This window comes from Paroedura picta, chromosome 8 (assembly GCF_049243985.1).
Source record: "Paroedura picta isolate Pp20150507F chromosome 8, Ppicta_v3.0, whole genome shotgun sequence".
Lineage (NCBI taxonomy): Eukaryota > Metazoa > Chordata > Lepidosauria > Squamata > Gekkonidae > Paroedura > Paroedura picta.
In genome coordinates, this window is record NC_135376.1 from 81,705,127 (window position 1) to 81,728,846 (window position 23,720).

Genomic DNA, 23,720 nt, shown 5'->3' on the forward strand with positions numbered 1-23,720 from the left:
GAGAATGTAATTCCCCTCTATAATTATGGTGGGGGAATGACTAACTGGGCTTCTATCCATATGTAGTTGTGAATGAAGCCGTCTTTGAGATATCCCGATCTCTGCCTGCTCACCACATTCATGGTCCAAACCGGTGCGTGGTCTCAGAAACGGTCTGAAAGTCAGCACTGTTTTCGCCGGCTGATGTGGGCGTGGCGCTCTGTCCCTCATTCTGATTCTGTTGGTAGTTTCACTGCCTTTAAAGGCACTTCCCTGCAAGAGTTATTACCTTGCAATTGATGGCGTTCAGGGCTGTTTCACGGCTGGTTTTAAAACTGCCTTTTGAAGGCCCGTTTGAGAACGCAATTATATTGGCTTGTCGGATTGTTCATCAGTGTTATCGTTTACTAGGCCCGTGGGCTTCAGTGGGGAGCTCAGTCAAGGAAGACTTTTGGGCATTGGGGAGAAGGTCTCCTAAGCAATTCCTACTGAGACAAAAGAGCTGCTGTTTCCATGAATTTCGGAGGATGCTGCGCATGGCCACTTCCACTGGTTTGCATCCCTGCATTTGATTCACTGATTTGGACTCACTTTAAACAGTGAAGGTATTAATTGGTGGAGTGAAAAGCTTAGGGCAAATTGGTCTACCTTTGAGAGTCTTTTAGCACTCCTGTGTTTCTCTTATAGGGAATGCATGGGAGTCCTTTCCTTCTAGTAGCAGGAGACAGATTCTATTTCAGAGTCATAGTCGGAGTACCTTTATTGGCTTAAAATGGCAAGGCATAAAAATGAAAATTTCACAATTGCACAGAATCCATCATGGAAAGTTTTTCATATTAGATAGCAAGCAAAGACTTAGCTAATTTTACAATTATTGCTGAGTCCTTCACACTTAGGGCCTTTTCGCACAGGGATCTTTGTTGCAAATTGTTTGCGGAATGAAAAATCGCCATTTAAAATAGTGGAATTCGTCGTTATGCATACCTGCCTTTGTAGTGGAATCAGTTGCGTTTTTTAGCGTTTCCCACAGGCTTCCGGTCTCGGCAGAAATCGCTAGAAAGGAAGCGCTATTGCCAAGCTCGTCCCGCCCCTGGCCGTCAAGCAGCCAATGGCCAGCCGTTAGCATGCTCCCAAACAGCCCCTTTCCCTTTAAGAAAGGTTTAAAAAAAAAAAAAACGACCCATAGCAACGAATCTAGGTAGATTCGTTGCTACGGAGAGACCCATCCAGCTGCCTAATGTGAGCTGTCGTTTGATTGTATGATCGTTTGCACGCTGCCTCGAGTGATAAAAAAAAAATCCCCCCCCTCTCTCACTGGCCCGATTTTCGGCTGAATTTATTTGTAAAAAATAAAGGGACTTTATTTCAGCAAACGGGCTTTTCAGTGGTTTGTGCTTAGTGACTAAAGGTGAAGGACTGAAGCCAGGGAAGCCTCTAAACAGAAAGAGGCTCGCCGGTGCGTTTATCCCCGCTCGCTCGGAGAAAAAAAAATGGCGATCGCTTCGCCGGAAGTTTGGAGGAGAGAGCCAGGGGGAGGGACTTTGAAGAACCAGCAACAATGGTAACGCACAGGTCTTTAGCGCTACTGTTGCAGATTGGTTGCAGGAGTGTATCGCTATCCGGAGGGTGAATCCACTTTTCTGGATTCCCCTGAAAGCGCCACAACGAAGCGCTTTTTGCTGATTGGTTTCAGGATTGTTGCAGATTGTCTACGACGTCGTGGGTTATGGCAAATTAGTAGCGTTTCCAAATAGCAACCATTCTGCTACTTTGAAGCCGTGCGAAATGGCCCTTAGTATGGTTTTAATCCACTGTTTCTCATCAACACAGATATGTCTCAGTTTCTCCAAAAAATCAGTTAAAGGGTAGGGATGTAATGCAAACTTTGGACATTCCCAAGAGTATGTGGTATAATGTGACAGGGATGTTACATCTGTGTAAGCAATATCTCTCCTGAGAGGGAATTTGCTAAAATCTACCTTGGGTTAAATTTGAGGGAAAGATGTTTAGGCGAGCTAATAGAAATGCTCTTTTTAATGAGTATGTCTCCAGAATTTGGAGATACAAGGGCATAGTTTTGTATATTAAAGGGATATCCCAGAATAGGGGAGAACATATGCTATAAGTAGAAGAGCCTAATGAGTGAACACCCTGATCTTCTATATAACCCCCCCCCCCAAATTTGTGCAGTTGCCATGTTGTATGAGTGGGGGGGGGGGTGCGTGTTTAAGTTCAGGATTCATTGATTGCTGAATTTGTTCAGACTGATACTACATGCATATGGTCAATTTACAATTGCCCTGTTTGTGCAACATGGCCAATGCATATCTGAAGGATCGAACTAGTAAGCACCCCTGTCATATGTGATCGGTAGCCTCCTGGTATGGCCAATTGTAACACCTACAAAGGATGCTAGTGAGAACAGTAAGGATTTTGGAAGCTTTTTAGAGGGATCACTGCTACCATTGGTTAATTGTGAAAACAAAAAAAGGGATATAAACCTACACCGCTGGAAATGTGCAATGCTGGTGTGTTATGCTGGATTGTACAAATTTCTGGGGAAGGTAAATTTGTTTCTGTAGGCCCCAGTCTACTCTCTGGAAAGTGCATTGCAAGCAGAACACAAACTCTTTTACAGGTGCAAACATGCAATGAATGGCAGAATAGATTAAGATTCTGTACACCTAACTGACTTTGTTTAATTAATGAGCCTCAACAGAATTTATTTAGCAGAAAAATGAAGGCCCATCTTCAGAATGAGTTAGCACTGAAAAGCTCCCTGAATTTCTGACTCCAGGTTAAGGGAGACAAAAACGTTTTGAGATACAGGCAGTTCTCTGAGCATAGAATAGCTAGGTTGGCTGCTATGGGAGGAAAGTTTCTGCCCCCATTTGATGTAGCAGTGGGAGCGAAAATTGGGAGGGAGATGGCATCGTGCAACATAGTGAAGACTCAGAAGTGACCATCGCCCCTTCAGTGATGTTCTAGAAATATCCCCAATCACTATGGTATCTATATGCTGGTTGAGGGAATTCCTAGAGTGTTGGTTGACTCAATGTCACTTCTTGTAACACTGATAGCTGTATTTACCATCAGTTACATCAGGAACTGCTGTATCCCATCTTGACTGACTTACAAGCTGCTTCAAAACAAAACAAACTGAAGGAACTCCTTTCGGATAAAAATAACAATTTATTCTATATTCCAGCCAAATATGCAAGATTAGCAATTAGATGTAGAAACGCTTGGCTGAATATGTACAAGGCTTAGCATGGATCCATTGGATTCATGACATATTCTGGATTTTTAAATCAATCTTATATTGCATTCTACTGTTGTGTACTGGTCACCGACTGTAATAAACATATCTGTCTGTCTGATGTCACTTCTTGGAAGTGACCAGGAAGTGAAGTTACCTTGTTGAGTGATATTCCATCTCCCCATCCCAAAACTTCCTGTGATTGTCAAGCTTTTGCATGGTAACCCTGCCTGAGCAATCAAAAACCATCTTGCTAATTGATCGTAATGATCTCTTATCCAAGTTAAAGTATGCTGTCGAGTCACACTTGACTCATGGCAAACCCTTGAAGTTCCACTTCATGGAGTTTTCAAAGTGACAGATGAGCAGAGGTGGGTTTGCCATTGCCTCTGCATAGCAACCCCAGTCTTTCTTGGTGGTCTCCCATCCAAGTTCTAACTGTGGTTGACCCTGCTTAGCTCCCAAACTCTTAACAAGACTGGACTAATCCAGGCTATTTCAGCTGTTGGTCTCTTCTCTACAGCATTAATGTTTGTAGGATTGCGATGCTCGTGAGATACGTCCAGCATTCACCCAAGTTAACTGTAGCGATGAAATGATGAAGCAAACATTTCTAAACTCTTGCCATTGGTAATTTCCATAAACCCATTTCTTCAATCTGTCTCTACAACTGGCTCCTGATTATGTTAGTGACCATGTTAGATTAAAAATGCATTCCCCAATGTGTGTGGAATGGGTCTCCTCAGAATCTTACTGTAGTTTGTTTACTCCCAGGAGAAAACGCAGAAGGGGATCTTCCCCCACCCATCCCTTAAATCTCCAGAGCAGCACTTTACTCTCTTTGGTAGCAACCTGCATTCTCCAAGCAAGGCTGCTCTCAAGCACGGGGGTTGGCTTGAAGCCTCCATCTGATGCGGGGAATTGGCAGAGCTATGGCATCGCGCCTTATGCCATTGAAACCGTTAAATACCATTCTTGAAGTTTTCTTGGGATGCAATTACAAAAAGGCTGCAAACAAGCATATCATCTCGAGGAGAACGGCGCTTCTTTTCCAAGAGAGGCTGCGTAGGGATGGAGATGAAAAATGTCCTCTTGATGCGCCTGTAGCAGAAGCGAAAAATGTCACTCCAAAAACAGAAATCGGCGATATTTCAGCCTTCCGGGGACACCTGTTCACATTATTTTAAAGCCTTGTTTATGCTGCATTTAGCTAGTTTTCATGACCTCTGGCTCTCTTTTCAATCCCCTCACTAAAAGTAAAGCTGAAGGTAGCCTAGCTGTTCCAGGTTTGCCAATTTACTCTGCCTGGAAGAAAGACAGTCGCATGTGAGAATCTAGGTACGCTCCCTTTCCTTGCAAAAGAAAGTGTGGGTACCATCGTAAGTGGGTGTGTATGCCATCCGATGCACCTTATGAAAAAGCTTTTGTTCCATCAGTCAAGAACTTGGCAAAGAGAAGACTTGCTCAGTTCCACCCAGGGAGGGAGTGTTTTGACTGAGGATGGAGTTGAATCGAAATGTTCCTTGATCATTTCCAGCACTGCATCTCATCTAGGCAATTAATTTATTGAGCATATTCAATCTCTGCCCCTCTAGACACCTGCTCAAGGTGCATGAACACATGGCTATGCTTTCTATTCAGTTAGACGATTGGCTTTTGGAGTCTGTGACTTTCCAGCGTGCAGAGCTTTCATATGACCAGTTGCCTGATTCTATTCATTGGGGATGCTGGGGATTGAACCTTGGCACATTCTTCATACAAATCAGACAACCTGAGCAATGGCTTCTCCCTCAACTCCCAAAAGGAAAAAAAGAAAAGAAATAAAGCAAACAATGCAAAATTGAAAACAATAAATCTGAAAAGCGAGGAAAAAGTCATTAACACTGGATTCCTGACAGTAGCCCTGTCTGCATTACAGCCAGCTGTCCACAGAACCCAGCAGTACATTGAAGCAGGACATAAAAACGTGAACAAGCTAGACCCAACAAAAGGAAAAAAAGCAAAGGATGTGTTAAACTGTTAGCTAAAAGCCTGGGAGAGTGGAAACTTGTTGAGATGTTGCTTCAATGCTAACTGATGATAATCACTGAAAAATGACAAGCAGCACAACTCCATCCCATAGTTTATTATGCAAATGGCAACAAATCATGGACCCCCTTAAGAGGCTTCAGAATTAAATCATAGAAAGCCTAAGTTATACATCTGGGAAAACAAATGAACACATAATAGAGACAATGTTCAAAATCCATATCTGGCAGGTATAATTATAATACGGGATCAATACCCTAAGTACTCACCCCAAAAGAACTCCATAGCAGCAGCATTTCTTGGTCAGGAACATTTTCCACCAGGAAAGCATACGAATATGAATGGCTTCAATTCACAATCGGATGGTCATTTTGGGGGGAAAGAAGCTGGGGGAAAAACGCTTTCCAAGGTTGAAAATTCCTTGGTTCTTTTATTTCCGATTTAGAAATAATTATTGTACTGCAGGTTTTACTAAAGTCAACAGAAGGGCAGGAGCTGCATTTGAAAAAACACACACCTTAATACTTGCCCATAACTTGGCAGGTAAGGTATTATTTCAACACTGTACTTTATGTTAACCAAAGCCATTCATAAGAATGTGATAAAGATGTTTTTTATACCCCACTTTTCACTACCCAAAAGGAGTGCCAAGGTGGCTTACAAACACCTTTCCCTTCCTCTCCCACAACAGATACCCTGTGAGATAGGTGGGGCTGAGGGAGCTCTAAGAGTACTGCTCTGTAAGAACAACTCTGAGAGAACTATGACTGGCCCAAGGTCACCCAGCTGACCGTGTGGAGGAACAGGGAATCAAACCTGGTTCTCCAGATGACAGTCTGCCATTCTATCACCACTACACCATGCTGCAATAAGTATTCCGACCTTGTCTTTAAAATTTTGGTCAAGATGGTTGGTATCTTGCCCCACAAAAAGTTGCATCATTTCTGTAGAAAGATTCCAAGCATCTGTTGGAAAAACAGCAAAAAGGTGGGGTCATTGTGTTGGTGGTGGTGTCAATGCCCAGCCAATTCAGGGGTTTTGGAAGAAAGTACTTACGGACGTTTCCCACACCAGGAATTTGCCCCAACTCATTGCTCATCTGGTGGCATGGCAGATTCCTGATTCTGCTTGACATCGGCACTGGGCCAGGGCCATCCCAGACCTGGCCGACTCAGAGCTTCGTTTGCCCTGGGCACCTGTGGGACCTATATCAGGCCTGGAATATAGGAAGTGAAGAGTTGGGCCATCCTGGCCCAGCTCCTCCCCACTCCCTGATGTGAGTACAGTGTCCGGAAGGGACAAGAAAAATTCCCCAAGCAGCTACACCATGCTACACACCACAGTGTTAAGAATGCAGTATTACGTTGGACCATGTTTTTGAATTAAAAAAAAATACTCCCATGCCGCTCTTGTTACTGTGTGGGAACACAAATCCAGGGTGGACAAGGTGCACCAGGCCAAAGGCTCTCCTGCCAGGAAGAGGAGGGGCAACCTGCCCTGAGGCAGACGCCAGGCTTCAGCCTGATGCGAAGGACTTCATGGGGTGAAGGTCATGGTGATTCATTGATCTGTAATGTAAAGTTAGAGGTAGATCCCACGTGGATATTAATGGACTTACTTTCGTGTAAGCATATTGGTACCCCATTGCTTAAGCTCATTTCAGCTTCATCGGCGATGACACATCTGTGTATTGTGACTAATGGGAAGAAGGATAATCCTCCATCTTTAACACTAAAGAACAGGGGTAGTCAAACTGTGGCCCTCCAGATGTCCATGGACTACAATTCACATGAGGCCCTGCCAGCAAATGCAAAGGCAGCGTTTGCTGGCAGGGGCTCATGGGAATTGTAGTCCATGAACATCTGGAGGACCACAGGTTGACTACCCCTGTCCTAGAGTGTGACAGGATACTGGGATCTGTCTTTGGAACAGAGAAAGATATTTCTCTCTGCTCGCCTGCCACGGGCCCAGTGAAGCTGCCGATCAAAACAAATAATGCATCAGTTTAAAGCCTCCCCTTTGCCGCCCTAGAGTCTAACAATGTGGCACAAATACAATAGCGAAGAATGAGCACGCTATGAATTCCGTAACCTTTCTGTTGAACAGCACCTACCCACTGAGCTAGGCTTACATTAGCGTGGTGCGTTATGGCTTATTGTGAAAGGACCCTCCTCTTTCCTTTACTCCCCGTGGTTTCTGACAAGGAGAGTTGCCTGCACCAAGATGACATGGGGAAGACAAAGTATTCTCCCCCTCCCATATGTAGATGAAACCAAAGGCAGGCCACCTTTGAAAAACAGTGTTATTGGCAGCCAGGCCAGATTGCCTGGGGTGAAACCCATCCCTAGTGGAGTAGAATTGGTAGCAGTCGAATACAGCTCTTGATTTTGCATTGTTAGCCTGGATTCTTTGATGGAGTCTGATTGGGGACTCCTGTTAGCAACCTTGCTTCTGATGCAGCAAGCAAGTTCCACCTGGGGAGGCTCATTCCCAACTGAGCCATCATCCCTTGATGCCACAGTCCCCAGGTGAAGAAAGATACCTGTGTGAAGCAACCTTTTTGTCCACATTTCCTGAGCTCAAGGTCGTCCCAAAAGGCCAATTCCCTGAACCAAAGGTATGTGCTAGCCTGTTGCTGTCATGTACGTATTCTATACAAGTTTTAGCCATTTCCTGAAGTTGTGCAAATATCTGGGTTAGAAAAATAATTTATTTCCCACTAACAAACAGGTTGCCATCTAGGTGTGCCTTTATTTGCCCTAGGGGAAACGGCATCTGAAAACTTTTCTTATCTCTGTTTTTGTAGGTCTTCACACACATAAAAAAGATGAAAACGGTAGATGTGAATAATTTTTAATGAGGCTACACACAGCTTCTGTAATCGAAATTATAAGTGTTCCCTCCTTATCCCCCAAACAATTTATTGTAGTGTTTCCAATCTTGGAGATCCTGTAATTTTCCTCCGTTGTGCAAAGAGTCACGCGCTGGGACAGGACAATGTGCATTAGCAAAATAAAGTCACAGTGCTGATAATTTTTCCCATTGGTTTGCGGCAGACAGTTGTTGCTAGGCTGGGCCTACCAAATAGGAGACCCCCCAAATCAGTAAGGCTGTATTATTGCTGTTGGGGATTATTGTTGGAGTATTTTGGGGATAGGCTGTTGAAAGTGTAGTTTCATATCTGCCAAAGAGGTGAGGCACACAAGTATGTTTGTGTCTGTATGTGTGTGTGTGTGTGGGGGGGGTAGCTGATTCAGCACCCTGTTCTTTCAGCAGTTCCCACTTGATTCTCTCACAACCATAGAATCATAGAATCATAGAATCATAGAGTTGGAAGGGACCTCCAGGGTCATCTAGACCAACCCTCTGCAGAATGCAGGAAATTCATAACTACCTGTCCACCCACAGTGACTCCAATTCCATTTCCAGATGATGCCTCCTGCCCAAAAAATACAGAATCCCTGGTCTGTCTGGTCTGGAGGAAATTTGCCTTCTGGCCCCAAAGTGGCAATTAGCATTTCCCCAGGCATGCAAGAAAGGGCCACAAGATCCAAACTCGGACACAGTCTCTTCTGCCCACCCTCTTACAATCTGCTTAAGTTCACAGAATCAGCATTTCTGTCAGATGGCTATCTAGCCTCTGCTCAAAGAATTCCATAGAAGGAGAACCCAGCACCTCCTGAGGAAGCCTGTTCTACTGAGAAACTGCTTTGTCAAGAACCTCTTCCGGATGTTTAGCTGAAAATTCTTTTGAATTAATTTTATCCCACTGGTTCCGGTCTGACCCTCTGGGGCAACAGAAAACAACTCTGCTCCATCCTCTATGAGACAGCCTTTCAAGTACCTCTTAGTTGCCTTCTCTCCAGGCTGAACAGACCAAGCTCCCTTAACCATTCATCATATGTCTTGGGCTCCAAACACCTCAAAATTTTTGTTCTAGAATCACTACAGTTTGTCTACATCCGACTTTAGTTGTGGTGCTCATCATGGACTATACTTAGCATGTATGGAATGTTTTGGGAAGCAGGACGCTGTGTATATACTTTAGCTCCCTTATGTTCAGAACATTATTATCTGAATATAGTAGGCAGAGTAACTGAGGAACTAAGGAACAATGGTCTGCCTAAGGCTATAGCAGAGATCCTACCCCCACAAACATCTTTGAACCACTTGAACCAAAAAGGGAATATTTATTGTGTCTGTATTAGGCTTTCTCAACTAGGGTTTCATGAAACCATGGGGTTTCTTGATGGGCTTGGAAGGGTTTCCTGAATGGATGGGAGTTAATTAATTTTGTATATAGTTTTCAAATTTATTAAACATTTATTGGGTTATATGACTATAGATGGTCATGTCAACCCCTCCCCTCCAAAAAATGTCCAATGATGGGTTTGGAAGGGGTGGGAAGAGGAGTGGTCTTGGGTGGACATATAAACAGCTATGCTTCCCAACCATATTCTGACACTCATACCATTTCTGGGTTTTTTCGAAGCCTGAAGAATGTTTCAGACATATCTCAACAGTAAAAAAGTTGAGAAAGGCTGATCTATATGCACACATAAACCCAAGTGTCCACTTTTGTTGGTAGGTTCTATCAAATCACTTCTAACTCATGGTGACTTTATGAACAAAGGCCCACCATCCAACTCTGTCTGTAGTAATTTCTTTAAGACTTTGTAAGGTCAATCCCCTTATGTCTTTGATCCTATCCAACCATCTTGTCCTTTGTCTACCTCTTCCTCTGCTTCCTTCAGTCTTACCAAGCAAAAACATTTGTTCTAATCCCTCATTGCATACATTCTGTTACCAAAGTATGAGACTTTTTGTGTACACCCCATTGCCTCAAGAGAGCAGTTGGCTTTAATTTGGTCCAGAACCTATCAATATTTCTTCTTGCAGACCATGGTATTTTCAGCAATCATCTCCAGGTACATAATTCAAAGGCATCTTCTTTCTCTTGCGCTTCCTTAGAGTCCACCTTTTACATCCATACATTATCACAGGAAAGTCCATTGCTTGGATAATTCTGACCTTTGCTGCCTGTGAAATGTCTTTGTCCTTCAAAATCTTTCCCAAGGTCGTAGAAGTCTTTCTTCCTTCTCTTCACTTGTCCAACTTCACTAGATGTCATCTTTATTCTCAGTAAAGCTATATAACCTTTATCTACAGAATTTGTCTTTTTGGACCACAGGACTTGTGGTATTTTTACAGAAAATTTAAAGAGAGTTGCTGGTCTGTACACAAGCATCACGAGCCTCTTGTGGCGCAGAGCGGTAAGGCAGCCGTCTGACAGCTTTGCCCATGAGGCTGGGAGTTCAATCCCAGCAGCCGGCTCAAGGTTGACTCAGCCTTCCATCCTTCCGAGGTCGGTAAAATGAGTACCCAGCTTGCTGGGGGGTAAACGGTCATGACTGGGGAAGGCACTGGCAAACCACCCCGTATTGAGTCTGCCAAGAAAACGCTAGAGGGCGTCACCCCAAGGGTCAGACATGACTCGGTGCTTGCACAGGGGATACCTTTACCTTTACCTTTACACAAGCATTATCTTAAATATGCATGGCAACTCCTTTGTTTTCTTTGCAGAATTCTCCCACAAGTCTATCAGCACCCAAGTCCTAAGATGGCTTTGCTTTCTTGGAATGGTTGTCCCAGACTGTATTTTTAAGTGGATCTCGGTATACCTGGGCCCTGGGGAAGAAGAAAGCACCTATTTAATTGGTTTTGCACAAATTCTTTCAGCCTCCAGAAGCCAGGAAGTGTACTTGATGCAGCTTTATTATTCCCCCACTTCAAATGACCCAGGGCAAAAACGAAAAAAGCTCCCTAGGCATGCTGTACTGGCATGGTGAAATTGACAAAAGGATTCTCTGTGCTTTGCCTTGAGATTTTATTTGCCCTGTCCTCAGAGGTCAAGTCAATTTAATTTCCCTGGCCTGGCCTCCCTGACAATCTAGAAAAGCACCTCACTCCGAAAGCCTGGCCGATTTCTTATTTCCATCCCACAGTATTATCTGGGAACTTTTTCTGGTTTTCCAACTTTTTAGTTTTATTAAATAAAACTTTGCTCGGTTGCAACCGATGAATAATACATTAGATGTAACCTTGATTTCAAGACGTTAACGGTGCATCTTTTTAAATGCAATGGGTATACGCGGCCTCACAACATTGCACAAAGCTCCTTGCTAGAGATGGGCATGACCCAACCCATGGGTCTCTGTGAATCCACGAAATTAGGCAGTTTGTGGTTTGTAAACTGGACACTTATGGCCATGCCCTCAATGACCATACATTACCACATATGAGTCTTACCCCTCTGTGTGCATTCATGAGCTTCTTCAGGGGTAGAATTTCCTCCCTTGGTGCATGCACACTGAGCATGTGAAGCGTGCAAAAATCCTGTTGACTCATCAGAGCTTGGGACTCACCATGGATGGAGCCTCCACTAGAGGTGCGACATATTCTGGTAGCTGCCAACCCGTTTGGGTGGGCAGGTGCAGATAACATTGGTAGGTGGCTGTGGTGATCTAGACAGAGGCTAACACTCAGTGATCTGCCTTGTTGGCCACTATCCAGGTGGGATTAACAGCAGGGAGTAGAACCACTGAATCTAGGGTGCCCCACAGAAGGCTTTTTATGAGAAGAGCATCCTTCCCCACTCAACACTCCCTGTGGAGAAATAAGTCTACAGTGGTTGCGTTTAAGGTAGAGTGTTGGGATGGGAAAGTAGAGCTGTAGTCCACAGTGGGAAGTTTGGCCAAATGTCCATGAATGATGGTTTGCAACCTCTGTTACTGGGGATTAAACTTCTGGAGATGCTGCATGGAGGGGCAGTGGAGGTGGTTTGGTATTAGGGTTGAGCCTTGGCTGTCCCCTCCCACAGGAGGGAGAGGCCAAAAACATACCCGGCCACACCTTGGTACCCAGAGATGGTCAGGCATCCCTCCATTTTCTTGGCTACCTGGCTGCTAATTGTGCTCTGGAGTTCATCGTGACAACTCCTGGGGAGAGGGGGGCCGCTGTGCCCTCTGCATGATGGATCCAGGTTGCCTGCCTGTGAACTGGGGAGTGACCATGAAAGTCCAGAAGCTTGGAGGGGCCAGGATGTGCTGTAGCTGTCACTGTACTCCCTGGGTCCTGGGCCAGTGTTTGTAGGTAGTTGTGGTCAGCAGGTCTTAGACAGATGGATAGATGGTGGTGTAGGTGGGCAGGTAGATAGTTGGTTAGGTAGGTAGGTAGATAGCTGGTTAGGTAGATAGGTAGAAAGTAGGTGTGTAAGTAGGTAGAAAGTTTGTTAGGTCAGTAGGTAGATAGGTGGGAAATCAGAGCACCTGACCCAGGACTCAGGGAGCGTGTTGGGAGCTACACCACCTCCAGGCCCCTATAAGCTTCTGGACCCTCATGGTCATATGTGCAGGCACCATTTGGCCCCCATGGGGGTTCCTGATGCCCATTTCAGTCATCATCCATTAAGTCCGTAGGAAACCTTGCTCCTCTCCGAAATGATGACATGCTGGATGCAGAATTTTGGCCAAAAAATAATTGGAACAACTTTGGGGGAAAAAATTAAACTAATAAGATAAAACCATGACATGGGAAGGTAGGTGGGTGGATGACCACTTCCAAGGGCCAAAGGAGAGAAGAGTGGACACTGGATAAGACCCAGAAACCATGTCCATAATTAGGTGATACAGTCAGGGGGCTCCACACTGAATCCCACATGTATAGCATCCCAGGTAACAGCTAAACAGTTAATGAACTCCAATGAACCTAAAGGTTTGTGAACATGGGTGCAAGTGTGTCCATGCAAGTTTGAGGTTTGCGGATTGTGTCATCTCCGTGATCAACCAGAAATCCAGTTTACTTCCATTTTCCAGGTTTGTGCCCACCTCTATTCCTTGCTTTCATTTCACCAGTGGCTGGAACTCCCTGATCCAGATTCCTTCCCCCCATCTGGTCTCTGATCTATTCGGTCTGGAGTCACTAAGATGCATATAATATTTATGAAAAGGAACCCTTTGGTTTCTAAGAAGTCGGCAATATTACTACCTTGCAGCAAAAATATCTATGAATGTTGGGCCATTACAAGTGCTCGTAATTGTATTGTAGCACAAGCGTGTATAGAAGAGCTTTTCAGTACTCAGAGGAGTTCAAAAGTGGCTTACACCTTTCTCTGACCCACAACAGACACCCCGCAAGGTAGGTGGGGCTGAGAAAGCTCTAAGAGAACAGCCTTCTAGAAGCTGCCCTTCTTTGTCCCCTACACCCACACTGACTCTTGGGTAAAGAACCAGATATACAAAGCAGAGATTTTCCGAAGCTGGTCCAGTGATAAATGTGCGGATCTTCCAAAGTTGTCACCAATCGCTGCCATTGTTGTGATCAGTAGACAGTCTTGTTGGCAAATATCTTGACATGTCGACACCCATATGTATAAAAACTGCAGATCACGCCTTGTATCTCAGTGCACTGGCAGCTCTCATCCAAAAAGGAAACGGGATTGGTTTAGCAATGGCACAGATATTCTGGGCCATGAGCGTGCTCAGACTGCCCTCTGAACTGGCCAGCTGTTTACACTCTGTTAGTTACCTGTGGAAGATGTTAATGGGCAGCAAAACAGATGTAGCTTTTATGCATCCTGGTCTGCAACATAGTTTTGCAATTAGATGATTTTGTGATGGGCAAATTGGAACGTGTGTATAAATTGCATAATGGCTTGTTTTGAGGAGACTTAAAATTCTTTTCCTGGAGGGCCCACTTGGTTCCTTTTTTGGTACAGTTCATCTCCACTCTTCACTTGATCCTTTTTCTTTCCCCAATATATTTTAACTGCTGCAAGAGGGAGGTAGGAGTTAGGTGCAGTTGGCAAAGCCCCTTGTTTAGAAAGGTATCCATTTGCAGTGATGCATGGGCAGCTGGTTCCTATAAATCCAAGCAGAGTCTGTTTTATGAGCCTGAGTGGTCAAGGTGTCCTTCCTCTTCAAGCAGCCAATTATCACGTAGGGGCTATCCTGGGCTTTTCCAGATGGCCTCTGAATAGGCAAGCTAGACCATTCCTTCAGAACAAACAAACATCATCTGACATCTTTTTTTGGGAGGGGCAGACCATGACTGGGAGGAGGAGAGATTCACCAGATGGTGAAGGCCTCCTTAGATTCTTCTGCTAACACCTCCTCTTCTCTTGCCCAAGAGAAATTCCACAGGGGATAATGTGTTGTCCATGCTGGATTTTTGCATGCATGTTCTCTGCTCCCATCCCTGCCATAAAAGCCTAGTGGGACTTAGTGAGTTTCTAAATATCTAGCTGTCTAGTACAACTTGTGAGCCAGCATAGTATAGTGGTTAAGAGTGGTGGCCACTAATCTGACGAAACAAGTTTGATTCTTCACTCCTCCAAATATGGGCAGTCACAGTTTTCTCAGTTTTGCACTATGAATTCTACCTTAGAAAGAGGTGAAAGTTTGCTGTTATTTCATTAGATGGGGAGAAAGACCATGGTAATACTTCAAAGCTATATTGTTTCCATTTGGAAAACATTCCTGCTTTATCCCCCAAATGTGTTTCTGCCTTTTCTTCTCTGCTTAATTTGAAAATAATCAGATATTACAGAAATGGTGTGGGCATGAGCAGATGTCATATTAGGTGGAATGATCCCTTGGATATGTAGTTTCCAGCCTCCCCAGCATCGGTACTACAGACTACAGAGCCATGGGAAAATGACACCTCATGGGGTTTCAGGCAACTGGGACGTTTTCTGAGCAGAGACTTCCTTATCCCAGCCATCTCCAGAGAAGTGTGCTGGAAGGTTGGAAGGGAGACCAGCCTTTCTCAACTATATTTTGAACTGGAGAGGAGCTCTTTGGACTGTGATAATCCCAAGGCTTGGGATCAAGTCCAGCATTGGAAATCTGAATCGGGTCATCACAAAATTGGGTCTCATTGTTGTTTTGAACTGACGCTCTCCTTCACCTTTTGGGAATACACTCATAAATGATAGGCCAAAACGTTCAGAGGACCCAGGTTCTAAAGTGACGCTGCCCACATAGGCAGCTCATTGGTTCATCTAACGTCAGTAAGTAAAATCTTCTTGGTCATTCATGGGCCATGTCCCCGCATCATGGATCCTGCCTGGCTTCTTTCCTGTCTACTCTACCAGCTTAATCCTTCTCGGGAGTCCCTGGGTCTTGAATGTGCCTCTTAATGCCCCTCTTGGCGTGTTTTTTGAGGCTCTCTGATACCCTGATTGCCTTTACTCTTCTCCTTCCTTCCATCATGAAACTTAAAATGGTGTACATGAGGCCCTCTGGAAATATCCTTTTCAGACCTGCTTAATTTCAGCCAAGAATACTTGACCCAGACCCCTGTGCCGTCCTAGGACCTAATGTCCCAACACCTAATGTCCCAACATGTCCTAGGATCTAATGTCCCAACATCACTATTCTCCTTCCTGTCTGGTGAGCTGAATGTCTGAACATTTGCCTTCCACATGTTCTTATTGCTTGTAAAGTGTCACACATGAATGAACCAGATCCCGATGGCCACGTTCCCAAGCTGAAAGCCTTTGCTGCAAGGGTTTGGAGTTTCACAGAGTGGCTTCCCATGTGCTCTCTGCAAAAGCCCAGGGAAATCTCTGGTAGTGAACAAATATTAATTTTTATCCCATCCCAAGCAGTCTCTTTGCTAGCTGCTTGGACTATCCTTAATTGGGGCCATTGCAAGATGAATCCGCATGGACATTTCTAACATGTATACGGCTGCTCAAAGCACTAACCGATATTTTCTTAATAGGCACATGCCATTATAGATTTATGTCTTGTTTTGGGCAGTACATTTCAATTAACTTGATTGCTGTATCTTAAATTGTTTAGGGAAGGCATATCTGCATTGTTTAGCGTCTACAGCTATCAATACCCATTAATTTAATATCTCTCGGGCAGGGATGGTCTTCGTAGTCATTGCCCAGAAACTGGGCTGTGAAGCTAGATTGTCTTGTTTGGTTTCTCATCTCACCTCCACCACTAATATTCTCACCTCCATCCCTCTGCTGCATTAATGACTCAAGTTAAATAAATGAGAGCCAGTGTGGTGCAGTGGTTAAAGAGCAGCAGACTCTAATCTGGAGAACTGGATCTGATTCTCCCCTCTTCCACATACAGCCAGCTGGTGACCTTGGGCTAGTCATGGTTCCCTCAGAGTTGTTCTCACAGAACAGTTTTCTTGGAGCTCTCTCAGCCCCACCTACACCAAAGGGTGTCCGTTGTGGGAGGGGAAGGGGAAGGTGTTTCTAAGCTCCTTTGGGACTCCTTTGGGTAATGAAGAGCTGGGTATAAAAATCCAGTGCTGTTTGTTTTTCTTCTCAGTTGAAATGATGGAGGAAACTGGGATGGTTTGTCGAGCTCAGATGGTTTCAGTTTGACAGTATTAAGTTAGACCAGGCTTTCTCTTGATGGCTTTGGAAGGGTTTTGTCAATGGCTGCAGATTAATTAATTTTTTGTATATTTTTAAAATTTGTCAAACATTTATTGGGTGAAATGACAACATATGATCACGCCAACACACCCAGCCCTCCCCAAATGGCCAACGATGGTCCTGGAGGAGGGCCCCTGGGTGGGCATGTACACAGCTATGCTTCCCAACCATATTTTGCATCGTTGCTCCATTTCTGGGGTTTCTCAAAGCCTGGAGTATGTCTCAGGGCTTTCTCAATGGTGAAAAAGTTGAGAAAGGCTGGGTTAGACTTTTCATTATCCAAAACTAATGAGTGGGGGAGGGGGGTAAACAGGATTAACTCCGGTTTTAGATACTGGTAGTTTCTTGATATGAGTTTCCATAGGAAGTAAGAGCCAGCACAGATGTTCGTCTTGACATGACTTCCTCTTGGGGGCTTACAGCTGCAAAATGGGGCCAACTCCTGTGGGAAAAGAAGAGATGGCCCAATTCTTAGAGGGTTGGCACAGGAGAAGGAAAGGTTATTTCCTCCCCCCCCCAAAAAAGTATTGGGCAAACAAAATGAATGGGGGGCTGTAGGGTGGGAACTGTTTGGCCCATCAGAAGGCTGAGCATTCGTTGCATGTGTATCCTCCCAAATTAATGAATAAAGCACACATGCCCCCCCAGGGGGGGGCTCTGGGTCATTTCATCTGCAAGTCCCCATGAGGAACTTGTGTTAAAAGTAACTTGGGTTTTTCCGTTCCTAATCCTACACTCTTTTTGTCTCCTGCACTTGGATCGATGAATACTTTTCCCTCCAGTATTCTTTGTCATAGCCAAGGACTCTGATTTTCCCTGGTAACCACTTTTGGTGATAAATGGTGAGTCCTTCATAAGGGGAGGAGGAGAAAGCAACCTTGAGAATTAGGCAAAAAAAATGCAACTTGGATACTTCCCACCATTTAGGAAGCATAGTGATATTATGTTTTATTATTAGTGAGAGAACCTCTTCATTAGTTACATGGAGAGCCAGTCATATTGCTGAATTTTAAACAGTGAATGAATCTTTCTTAAGCCTAATCAGCTCTTCCTGGTTTCCGAGACAGCATCTGAGCCGGCCCAATAATCCCCTCAGTATCTTTTCATCTCAAGAAGTCCAGTTCTTGGAGATTAATCTAATGTATTCTTGGTTTTGTCACACTCTTATTGCTTTATTAATTTTATTGAAAACATTGATGGTATCCTGTCTGGCGACCCCGTGGGGATTCTCAAGTTAGCAATTTGTATTGTCCTGCTTTTAGTGTCATGCATATTTCTTCGGCCCACCTAGAAAACTAGCTGTCATCTCCAGATTTCCTGATCAAATGCTTGTTTCAAGAAGGAGTATTTGTTCAAGAATGAAGCATTTGCCCAGGAACCAAATGCCCTCCCTCAGTGATGCTCCCTCCTCATGTAGACTAAAGCTAGGTATCTTGCTTTGAATCACACCTTTAGAGGCCAGAATTTGGGCTCATATTGGCCAGTGCCTCAACTAAATCTCATTTCTATTGAGCAGATTTTCTTTACAGACTTCTCTGCTGTCTTGCAGAAAAGAGCCATGTTCTATCAGATAATGAATTAGCAGGTTGTATCTCATTTTACAGATAAGGTTACATCGCACAAGGTTGTTATCTGTATCTTATATCGCAATGCATCATAAATCAGATGGCCCAATTGAACAGGTATCTGTATCTTATACCGCAATGAATGAATCAATCAGATGGCTCCATTGACCTGTTACTTTATTATTTTTCTGATTAATTATTGGTTGAGGAATTAAACCAGGATCTCCCCAGAAATGCTGCAGAATAACCATCTACCTTTATGCTTAACTAGGACTGCCAGTGCCAACCTCCAGGGGGTGACCTGATGACCTTTGATGATTACAACTGATCTCTGGACTGCAGAGATCAATTCCCCTAGAGCAGTGATTCCTGGGGTTAGGCGAGAGCTCCCCAGAGGTTGCTTTCCACGTCCTGTACTTCCGTGCCTAAAGAAAACATCAGTCTCCGGTCTGCTTCTTCCAAACTCTGCCCGCTTTTCCTGTCAATAACGAAGCATCAGCCTCTCCGTGGGATGATCCTCTCAGGGCCCGCTGGAGTTTGGCTTGTCAATACCATGTAGTTTTCCCAGCCCGCTCTGCCTCACAGCTGTGTTCGGCTGGAGCCAGCAGGGGCTTGAACTTACACGGACGCCGTGCTGGAGGGCGCTTGCAAATGCCGGCCCCACCGCCTCCTGACACCAGCAGATATGGCACGCAGGACAGAGAGCAAGAGCTTGGCACAGGCGGAAGAAGAGATAGCAGAAGACAAGCCAGGGAAATGAGGGCCAAATAGGCTTTGCAGCCTGCCCTCCATCCGAAGCCAGTTTGGATAATGAAAGTCAAACTGCGTGTGATGGGTGTAGAGCAGAAACAGGCAATGATTATGTGCGGTGCGAAGACGCTGGCCATTAGGAATCCAGGAGGGCTCATTAATTTGAGGGCCATCTTGAGTGGCAAGCAGTAAACCTCTAAATAGCGTCATTTGTCAAGCTAAGGCTCATTTCAGATAAACACCTGGAAGTGCAACGGCATACAGTAGCAAGCTGACGCGGCGGCGGCGGCATTTTTTCCCTGAAATTGCCACAAATAAAGATTGCCCCCCCCACATCAGCTATAGTGGAGAAGCCCAGTCCATTGAGGACCAAAGTCAAAAACAGGGAGAGAGGGGGTGGTTTGTTTCAGACAGGAGTTGCAGTAGTAATATACAACTCGGCTTGCCAACTCTGGGTTGGAGGGTCCTCGAGATTTGGAGATGGCACCTGAAGAGGGTGGAAGTTGTGGATGCGAGGGACCTCGGCTGTAGAGTCCATCTTCTGAAACTGCTAAGTCCTCCATGGGGAACTCATCTCAGGGTTGCCAGTTCTGGGTTAGGACATACCTGGAGTTTTGGGGAGTGAAGGAGTGGAACCTCAACAGGCTAGAAGGCGCTGGAGTCCACCTTCCAAAGCAGGGGAACTCTCCTTGGTCATCTGGAGATTAGTTGTAATTCCATGTCTTCAGACCTCCTCCTGGAGGCTGGTAACCCTGTATACAATTTAGGTCTACAGAGGGAAACACTGGTCTCCCTCATGGCTTCTTTGGAGCCAGCTTGGTGCAGTGGTTATGCAGCCAGTGGGGTCACCTTGGGCACATCACAGTACTGATAGTGCTGTTCTCATGGAGCAGTTCTGTCAGTGCTCTCTCAACCCCTCCTCCCTCACAGGGTGTCTGTTGTGGGGAGAGGAAGGGAAGGCAATTGTAAGCCACTTTGAGAATCTTTCAAGTAGTGAGAAGTGGGGCATGAAAAACAATTCTTCTTCTGTAGCACATTTTATGCCACTTCAGTTGGCTCACCACCTGCACCTAAAAAAGCAGGGCTGGGCCTCAGGGCCCAATGTGCTATCACTAGGCTGTATTTAAGTGTTGTACTTGATGTCATCTCCTCACAAGAACCCCGGTAAAGAAATATCAGAAACAGGGAGCTTGGAATACTCACACGGTGTGACCACAAAGCCCCTCTTGGCCAGCAGGCTCTCAAAACACTGGGAAACTCTCCAGTTACTATGCTATACTGGCTCTGGCCATGTAAATGGCATCTCGTGCCAATGCAGCCAATCCCCTTTCGTTGCTGCCTTTCAGGCCCTGTGAGGTCACAATGAGGCTGTCAGTTAGATGACGTCAGTTAGATGATGTCACCCTCAACGATGCTGTCAGTTAGATGACGTCATCACTGCTGCCTCTTGAAAATGTTCATTTCGAACTTGGCAGTTGAAACAGTTGGAGCATTTGGCTGCTTGAGAGGGTAGTGGTTAGAGTGGAAAATAGCCTCCACCTGAAGCCAGCTGGGTAACCTTGGGGCAGTCAGAGTTCTCTCAGCCCCACCTGCCTCCTCAGGTGTCTGCTGTGGGGAGAGGAAGGGGAGGGCGATCGTCAGCTGTTTTGAGACTCGCTCCTGTGGTGAAAATCAAGATACCAAAACCAACGCTCCTTCCTCCTCATCAGTACTGTTTGAAAGGTTTGCCTGTTCGTTGTATCGGATTATGCATTCCAATTTGTTAGGTTTACAGGGGAGTTTAGTAAAGAATAAAATAGCACCTGTAGATATGATTATATTTCTTTCAGTCACAGCATGTGTTTAGCTGATGGCTGTTGCTAGTAATTTAAACAGGTGGGTGACTATGCTGGGCTTGACTCTACTAGTTCATTGTGTGAGAAAAACCATTTGCCATGTAGGAAAATGAATGTGATTATATTCCATAAACTCTTGGCTTTATTGATGGCATATCAGTGGCAAGGTGGTGTTCTTTTCATGGGGGTGAGAAAATTAGAACTCCTTCCCAGAGAACAATCCAGGAAAACAGGTGCCCTGCAATGCAAAAAGAGGTTTATTTTCCCATTAGGGTCAGTCAATTTGCCATAGAAATGTAAAACTGATCATCAGCAGACATTCTCCCTGTAAATTGTTCCAGTGTTTTAGGCTGTGTACCGATTTTGGCGTTCTATCCAGTGTGGGGGAATAGCTTCATCATGATGGGATATACATTGAGTCCTGTGTTTTGAGGGGAAGGGATTACAAATGGTACCTCTAAAGATAAAATGGTGGAGTCAAAAATTTCTATGTCTTCACAGGTCTGTTAGGAGGATAAAATGGCCGATTCCCATATGGACTTCCCTATTACCCTGAATAGTGTTAGATATCAATTTAGTGAGAGTAGTCAGTGATAGTAGCCAGACGATGATTAGTACCATGAGTTTGGGAGAACTTGGCCATATCTGACTGGTTATTTGAGGTAACAGGGTAGCTAGGTTCTTATTTTGGGTCACCCAAAGCATCAGAACTAGGGAAGGAGCGAGCCGTTTAATGGAGTGGTTTTTCACAGTTTCCCCATTTTCATATCTTCTGAGGAAGGAGTCCTTGTAGATCAGCCATAGAGTCTCTGTCTGTATGGTGGACACCCTGTCCATCAAGGAGACTTCTCTTGCATTACTGATCTTCTCATTGAAGAACCCATATGTCACACAGGAGGTTCTCCAGGGCTTCCATCAGCACAATTTGGAAACCACCAGCCTTAATGTGCACCATCATTTTTGTAAGATGATGTAATATCCAGCCATTCAGCATGCTCAAGACAGCCTGCCGGGGGGGGGGGGGTTGGGTGGATTGGGGGTGCCGCACTGCAGAAGCATTTTGAGAGACTTTTCGGGAGACATATAGAAACACAATTCTGTGTCCTGTTCTTGTTCTAAACATTTGTGATAGAAAGGTGGCTGCCAGGAGGCTTTGGATGTGAGTGTGGATATTTCTGCTTGCATTTCATTTGCAATGTGCAGATTATGGACTCAGCTGAAAGGTCAGGGAAGAGAAAGTCCTTTGTATGGCATTAATTACCAGCATAGAAATCATAGATAATGCTTCTCAAAGCTAGGACTTAACTATTTATTTATTGTGCGGCATGTGTATGATATAGCCAGGAGATCTTAGGATTGTCTGGCAACAAGGAAAAAGATGTTTGGAGGTGGTTTGCCATTGCCTGCCTAGAACCCCAGAGTTGGAAGGGTCCACACAGGCTATCTAGTCCAATCCCTTGCTCAATGCAGAATCAGCCTCAAGCATCCAGGAGAAGTATTTGTTCAGCTGCTGCTTAAAGATCGCCAGTGAGGGGGAGCTCACCACCTCCTTCGACAGCCAATGCCACTGCTGAATGACGACTATGACTCCCCCCGATATCTAGCCACTACTGCCCTACATGTACAGTATCCTCTGCTACAAATAGGAATTGCTGCTCCTTGCCTTCCTCTAAGTGACAACCTCTCAAGTACTTTGAGAGAGCCATCATGTCCCCTCTCAACCTCCTCTTCTCCAAGCTGAACATCCCCAAGTCCCTCAGCCTTTCTTCAGAGGGCTTGGTCCCCAGCATCATGTCACTAATGTTCCTTGGAGGTCTCCCATCCAAATACTAGCCAGGGCTGACCTTGCTTAGCTTCCAAGATCTGATGAGATCAGGTCCACCTGGGTCATCCAGGTCAGGGCTGTATTTGTACCTGACTCTGTTCTATGAACACTGCACAACTGACCATAATTCAGCAGCTTCCCCTTCTCACCTGGCTGCACTGCCACAGTTGCCTCCTCACACGTGGCTGTAATTCTGTCAAGTGGGTTGAACTTCCTGGCATCTTCCAATTTGGCTCTTTCAGGGAGTCCCTAAATTTTCGACCTCCAGTTTGAAAAATCAGTGGGGAAAAATGACGCTTTATTCGTGTGTGCGGTTTTTTTTTAATCTGTTTTTCAGCACTCCAGTTTGCAAAACTGCACTTTCAGCATGTAGGTTGCAGAGAGGGAGTTGTGTTTGTCATTAAAAGAACAAAGCAACTTGGTTACCATAGAGATGGAGTTGGCTGTGCTACATTCACTCCCTACCCTAAGGCTGCTGATGCATTTAGGCTGGGGCTCCTGGAGCAACAGGCTAGCGTACCCCACTGCCCTTTCTGTTCCCGACAAAAGAGTGGGTAAATAATTGATTCCGGGGGAGCAGAGGAGGCAGCGTGGTGGTCTCATTCCCCGTTTCAATTATTAGAAATTGTCATTTGTGCCTGGAGGAAATGATTCCAATGAGCATGCTGTCACTTGGGGTTGGGACTTGAATGGAAGAGGTGAATGAAACAACAGCCAACAACAGTACCACTGTGAGTGGTTTCATTAAGGTGGAAGACAGAACCCTCCAATATTTCACCAGAAGCACAGGAGCAAAGTAGGCATTAATGCTCTTGCATTGCACATTCGGCGGGTGTTAATCTTCGGTGTGGGCAGGCAGGCACCAACTGTGGTAGAGTTTGCAAACTTTAGAATACACAGTATTAGAATCCAAGACAACACTAAGCTATATAGCCAGGGTTGCCAGGCCCCTCCTGACTAGGACTGCAAGCTCTGGGCTGGGAAATACCTGGAGACTTTGGGGGTGGAGCTG

The 23,720-nt window shown here is 45.1% G+C and overlaps 1 protein-coding gene and 1 long non-coding RNA gene across 13 annotated transcripts in view; one reads left to right on the forward strand and one right to left on the reverse strand.

Annotated features, from left to right (window-relative positions):
• GRID1 (glutamate ionotropic receptor delta type subunit 1) overlaps nt 1-23,720 on the forward strand; it is a 982,837-nt gene that overhangs the window by 278,884 nt on the left and 680,233 nt on the right. Inside the window, exon 1 of one of the 12 annotated variants that reach the window (XM_077350626.1) lies at nt 20,655-20,770. The exons of the other annotated variants lie outside the window; for them this stretch is intronic. The gene's annotated coding sequence lies outside the window, so the exon portion shown is untranslated. Of the gene's footprint in view, nt 1-20,654; nt 20,771-23,720 lie in introns of those variants that run through there. 12 annotated transcript variants of the gene reach the window in all.
• LOC143842680 (uncharacterized) lies at nt 10,079-20,387 on the reverse strand. Its single transcript, XR_013233279.1, has 3 exons — nt 20,252-20,387; nt 10,795-10,954; nt 10,079-10,500 (listed from the first exon to the last, which is right to left on the reverse strand). It is a non-coding gene; the product is annotated as an uncharacterized LOC143842680 (long non-coding RNA).